The sequence below is a fragment of the Salmo salar genome, chromosome ssa02 (assembly GCF_905237065.1).
Source record: "Salmo salar chromosome ssa02, Ssal_v3.1, whole genome shotgun sequence".
Classification (NCBI taxonomy): Eukaryota; Metazoa; Chordata; class Actinopteri; order Salmoniformes; family Salmonidae; genus Salmo; species Salmo salar.
The window spans coordinates 36,474,135-36,480,134 of record NC_059443.1 but is presented as its reverse complement, the minus strand read 5'-3'; the positions used below and the strand labels follow the sequence as shown (position 1 = coordinate 36,480,134).

Here is a 6,000-nt window from a genome sequence, read left to right as displayed (position 1 = left end):
TTTGACAATTGGGTACTTATTCCACCACTGCACCTACATGAAGAATGACTTCCATGTTATGTTGCAATCACCTTCCAGTGTTGTTTTGCTTCAATGTTCGGTACTGTGAAAATCATGGGTTTCTGTGTCAGTCACCTATCTCCAGAGCAGTGGTCCCTCTCACAGACTGGTGTGAATAATGCATATGCAGCTATAGGGGGCCTCGACAGGGCCGTATTAAATATGTATAGTCACCACAGAAGTGCTGACACAACTTACCCACCAAAACATCCTCACACCCTGTACCCTACCCATAGTCAACCCCACCAAATTCTCAAGGAATATACTAGTATGTATAATATATTATATCTCTCTTTTAAATTACAATTTTTATTTTCCATCCTTCTGTCTCTTTTTCCACTTTTACTCCTTGTACACCCGTTCTTGCTTCCTCACCTCTCTTCATTTCGCTCTCTCTCCCTGGCATTTCCCACTTCTCCCTCCTTCCCTTTCGCCCTCTGTCTTTCCCCCAGCCACATGCTCAGATGGATTCTTCAGTCAGTAGACTGGAACTGGTGCGGCTCTCGGAGAAGCCTTGAGTGAGTGAAAGAGAGGGAGAGGGAAAGATAGAGGGGTGGAGGGGCTGCGCCGAACAGAGGTTGGGTCAGACAATCACGAGAGAGAGAGAGAGAGAGAGAGAGAAAGAGAGGTTGATATGTGACAGGATGTGGTTTCCCTGAGCTTGCAGTACATAGCCGATGCATACTTTGAGCATGACCTAAACGCACACGCTCTTAGTGTTTGCTGCGCACGGTTAGCTAGTGTCTAGCGAGGATAGAACAAGCCCGCGGAGCTACTGATCCCATCCAGATTTGTGTCTTCTCGCTGTCTTTTTTCCCCTCTTTGACCTGAAAGCCTCAGTTAGAGCTGTATCGGCAGGACCTGAGTGAAGAATCGCAGAGGATCTGAGCGTGGACTGTTGCGCTGTTCTCCTGTCAGTAGAATGTGTGTGTTTGTTCGAGGAGCCGTTCCAGTGGCTTTCTCTTGATCTCAATAGCGAACTTTCCAACTCCTGTAGTCAACAGCTTCTGATCAGGTAACTCCCTCTTCTTTCTACTTTAACTTGCATGTGTTTACCGCTAGTCTACATCCTTATTTCTTAAGGCTTGAGAAAATAAATATGTAGCCGATAGGAAAAGACACTGATAAAGACAGACTGTACAACTCTTTGGACAGAAGTCACAGACAACTTAGTGTTCTAGTTGTTTATAGCGTAACAACCGTTCAGAGGCAGATTAATGAGGATGCATGTATCAGTCAAGGGATGCCGCAAGCCACAAGTTTGGCTTGTGTGCAATGTCTTACAAGAAACTCCTGATCACCAACCCACACTCCTCCTATACACACACACACATAAACACCCGTTCATGCTCAGAGCAGTAATCATGCAGATCAATGAGCTGGTTGGTTTGAAGTCACATGTGCGGCACCAGAGGGGTGAGAATGCCAGAAATGTCTACCTGGCTCCAATCACTGAACCCTGATGGTAATTCAAGATGTGCTTGACATACAGTATTTAACCTTAGCCTCTACTGGAGAGAGAGAGTGAGAGTGTTTGCCAGTGTGAGGGAGGGACAAAGTAGAGAGTTGAAGGATGTGAGAAGGGATAAGAGGTTGGGAGAAAGAAGAGGGCATGAGAGAAATGCACACAGACAGGAAGAGTAAGAAGGAATGAGAGAGAGAGAGAGAGAGAGGGAGGGAGGGAGTGAGGAAGAGAGAGAGGAGTGAGTGAGTGAGGAAGAGAGAGAGTTCTGTGAGTGCTGTTTGAGTGAACTGTTAATCATTACCAGCTGGTGGGTTGTGAGGGCTGGGCTGTTAACCCTTTATTGTTGCTGGGTCACGAGCTAGCACACACACACACACACACACACACACACACACAGGGAAACACTTTTCACCAGGAACCCCCAAATTACTGCATCAGACTAGCCACAACCCAAATATAACTTGCCAGCTCTGAATGGGAAAGTCATTGTGGTAAATGCTCCATACTGTAGGCCTCATTTGAAACAGAAAATAATAGATGGGGCAAAAGGTGAAGCGAGGGAGCCGGAGCAGAAACAGCTTCATGATATAGTTACGTTGTCACATTGAATACTCGCCTGATATAATCTATAAGGCCTACATAGTAGGAACTCACTATTGTGTGATTCATAAAGTTGTTCATGTTTACAGAATTTCTGAAAATTGACTTCAGTCGTCCAGCTGCGTTGAAGTTCAAACTTCCATTTTAATCCAGTTCCCATATGTTTGCTACCGGACCAAGGTGTATAGATTTCTCTGCTACTGAGTTGAATTTGAATTGAATTGGCTTGAATTGAATTGACGAGTCTTGCTTGATTTTAAACCTTCATTGATGTTCTACTCTCCACAGCATGTACAGTGCAAACATTCACAGAGGGAAAAGGGAAAACGTTGACCACTAGTCTACAAGTTTACTGCATTTTACAGTAAAGTACTTGAACCTAGTTCTATCTTCCAATAAAACATAGTTTAAACAAGAACCAAAACTGAGAATTACTGAAATAATATTTCCATATTGAAAGATTCTACACACACAATCCCACACATACCGTATTTATCCCTATGTGCCTCCCTACAAGTACCTACCCACTGTATTTTAGGCCTTTTGGGTAAACAGCTTAGCCTGATTACTTGCTGAAAGATGACAGGTAATTCTTTGCACTTCTCCTGACAGCGATGACAGTCTAAGTGGATTATACTCTTGCATAAGCATCACATCTATATCCTTTGAAATGCTTGGGTACATGATCTGTGGCAAAGATTGTTCCTTTTTCTTTCTTTAGGGATGAGCTTTTGAAGAGACCAATTTATTCAAGCCTTTGGCATAGCCTTAAATGACTAAGAATGGATATTAAGAGAAGTCCCTTTGCTAGAAGGAAAACATGGTGGTATCCAGTATTCACTTGTTTTGCAGTGGCTAAGCGAGGAAGAAAACTCCCCTTTGATACTGTATTTCTCAAAGGAAAATTGACTGGGTGGTCAAGAATTGCAGCAGTATTGATCAAGTGATGTTCAAGGACTTGTCGATACTGTATCTGAAAAGCAAAACTTGGCTTCAGTTGGCTGTAATAAAAAAAAATGCCCTGCCTCCAGAAAGTTCGCATGAAAACCAATGAATCGTTCCTTGAAATCTTTATCCCTATGTTTTGAGAAATAGAATATGACCAAATAATTCATGTTTCTATTATCAACCGGCGGTTCCTCTTTCACATAGTTATTTTCCTTCTTGCTGTGTGCCATTCACTTTGGCCATGATCGGACTCATCCATTTGCTATGTTTACCCAGGATAGATTTAGAAATGTGTTGAGTTCAGAGTATTGTATAAAGCCCGTGTGAATAGATCAGATTATACATACTTTATCAAGATAATGACTGTCAAACACAGCAAATGCAAAATACAGAACTGAAAGTCAGAGACTGGGAGGAAATTAGAGAGAAGACCTTACAGGCAGTGAGAGAAAGAGAAGGGAGAAGGGAGAGATGAGAGCTTAGCCCTTGGAGAGAGGAAAATAGAGATATTGGTGTCTATTATTCTCCTGAGAGGGGAAGTAGTTCTAAAGGGGCTGGTTCCCATGGCAATAGCTCCCTACAGTATGTGTGTCTGGGTGCAGCATGTGTAGCCGGCTGTGCCCAGGCCTTGAGACGATAGAGGGATGGCTTGGCTGGAACCAGAGAGAACCAACCACCGGGCCAACCAGGACACTCAGCCTTGAAGCACTGGAGAGGCTCAAGCAGACGCTTGTTTACTACGCTCTGTTTTTACCAGCACTTATCTCCCCTCATCTTTCAGCAAGGCTCTTTCTTTATATGTGTCATTATGTCTTGTCCTTGGAGATTTCAATTGAATGTAATAAACTGTGTCTAGCTGTGGGTTTTCAAAAAAGCTATTCCAGTTTTCAGAGAAGGCCCAGTATTTGGGAATACGTTATGGTCATTGTTTTCATCTTAACTACAGGGCTTTCAAGCTATGTAATATTAGCACTGGTCTAATTGTTTTTGTTGTTGTAGTATGGTCACCAACACAACCTAAATCCCAGCCCACCTCTGTTTTTCCTCTGTTGGGCCCCTTGCTCCTATCCTCCTTGTCACTGTCCCGCCCAGGTGAGGAGCCAAGGAAGGAAGGATGTCCAAACAGGGAATGGCCCTTCTCCGGGCCCCTGAGAGCACTCTCCCTCCTGAGTGGACAACACAACAGCTGCCAGGAAACTGTGCCTTGTGCAAGAACTGCTTTATTTGTCACATTGAAGAACCGGTGTAATCGGAGTTAATGTGGTAGACACAGGCAGAAGTCCGGGGGCAGAGACGGGGGCAATGTAAGAGATGGCCGTGTTTTAAAGAGCGACTGCCCCTGAAAAGCAACTTGGAAACTGCCTATGTGGCATCGATGGGAGTCAAACATTTATTTGATTGTGAAAATTGACTACAAAGTGTAAATGGGATCATTTTGGTCGTAAAGTCAGTCTCGTCCAAAACAGAGATTTGTGAGATGATAGGAAAAAATTGGTACGTCATGGAATGAAGGGTACTGTCAATCTCCTTTGGGTTGGATACATTTCAACCCTGCCCACAGCTGGCAGCACCCAAGTAATCATCATTTTGAGGCACAGCTGCATGTGATCTGATCGTAATGCCCTTGGTCAATTTGGTTTGACGTTCGATATCCCTATGGGGCTAGTTAGGGACCCGTAGTAAATTACCCAATTTACTGTACATGGGACAATATTTTAAAATGTCAACTATACATTTTAGAAATACAAAAATTGAAAGCATTTAATGAGAACTAAAATATTTGCAACATTAAAATATTGTACCATTTGCATTGCGTAAGTTATTGACAGTCCCTAACTAGCCCCAGAGCTAGGCTGTCCAATGTCAACTTTGCCACAGTTGCAAACCAGCCGGCTGAAGCTAATTGGCGAAAGAAGTTAGCTAGCACTAGCTAGCCTAGGCGACTTCAAGACAGAAGACCTGATTAGACTATTTCAAGTTATTTAGACGGATGAGTGACTAACTGTGCAGTGTTTTGGCAGAGTGAATGTACATAAACTTGCCACATGCGAACAAACACAGAAGAGACACCCCCCCAAGACAACTCTTGTTTGCCTTCACTGCATTTCTTAATGACCAAGCTGAAAAACAAGGCCAAATCAGGAAGTTCAGCCCCCCTTTAAGTTTGGAGATGGCTAACTCTTCCTCAAATCCAGTGGTCACCAACCTTTTCTGAGTCAAGATCACTTTCTAAGTCAAAATACAAGCCGAGATCTACCACTCAGATTTTTTTTTTTTAAACATGACTTAAATAATGTAAGCCTATGCAACATTACCCAATTAAAACAGTTCTGTAGCATCGAGGTTTGTGCAGTAAGCTATAGGCCCAATACATTGTCACTGCATATTGGCTATGCTTGAATTACCCTGCCAATGTTGTTCTTCTCAGACCATTTTGGAATGATATTTAAAATTAGGTATATGATCACACTGGTAGTAGATCATTTGTTGTGTTACTTATGAGGCACAGCAAAGTGAGCATGATCATTTGTTTATATTTTTTAATATTTTTTAATTACTGGACTGAAGGTCAGTCTGAGGGGAGGGAGGGAAGGAGCAGCGGTGATGCTGCCTCACCCGACTCATCGACCTCTGCTCTCCATCCCTCCACTGAGAAAAGGAGACAGTCTTCCAGCTGATGGCGAAACTCAAGTCCACACTGCATTATTTTTGCCTCATACACCAATTCATGTTATTCCTATGACCAGAGAAAGTGAAATATTCCTCGTATTAAAAACGACAAGCCGCTAATAATAACAACACAAGCTTATTGGAACACTTTTCTAACATTATACTCATTCATTGCAGCTGCAGTGCTGGTTGTAGCATGAGTGGAAGTATGGAGCACGCGCATGTGACAAAAGTGTTGAACAAAGTTTTGACAGTGC

At 43.0% G+C, this 6,000-nt stretch overlaps 1 protein-coding gene across 2 annotated transcripts in view; it reads left to right on the top strand.

Annotated features, from left to right (window-relative positions):
• The first annotated feature begins 539 nt into the window (after positions 1 to 539).
• LOC106582009 (raftlin) overlaps positions 540 to 6,000 on the top strand; it is a 63,917-nt gene continuing 58,456 nt past the window's right edge. The window contains exon 1 of one of the 2 annotated variants that reach the window (XM_014164651.2): positions 540 to 1,075. The gene's annotated coding sequence lies outside the window, so the exon portion shown is untranslated. The remainder of the gene's footprint in view (positions 1,076 to 6,000) is intronic. The other variant, XM_014164643.2, reaches the window with a different exon arrangement.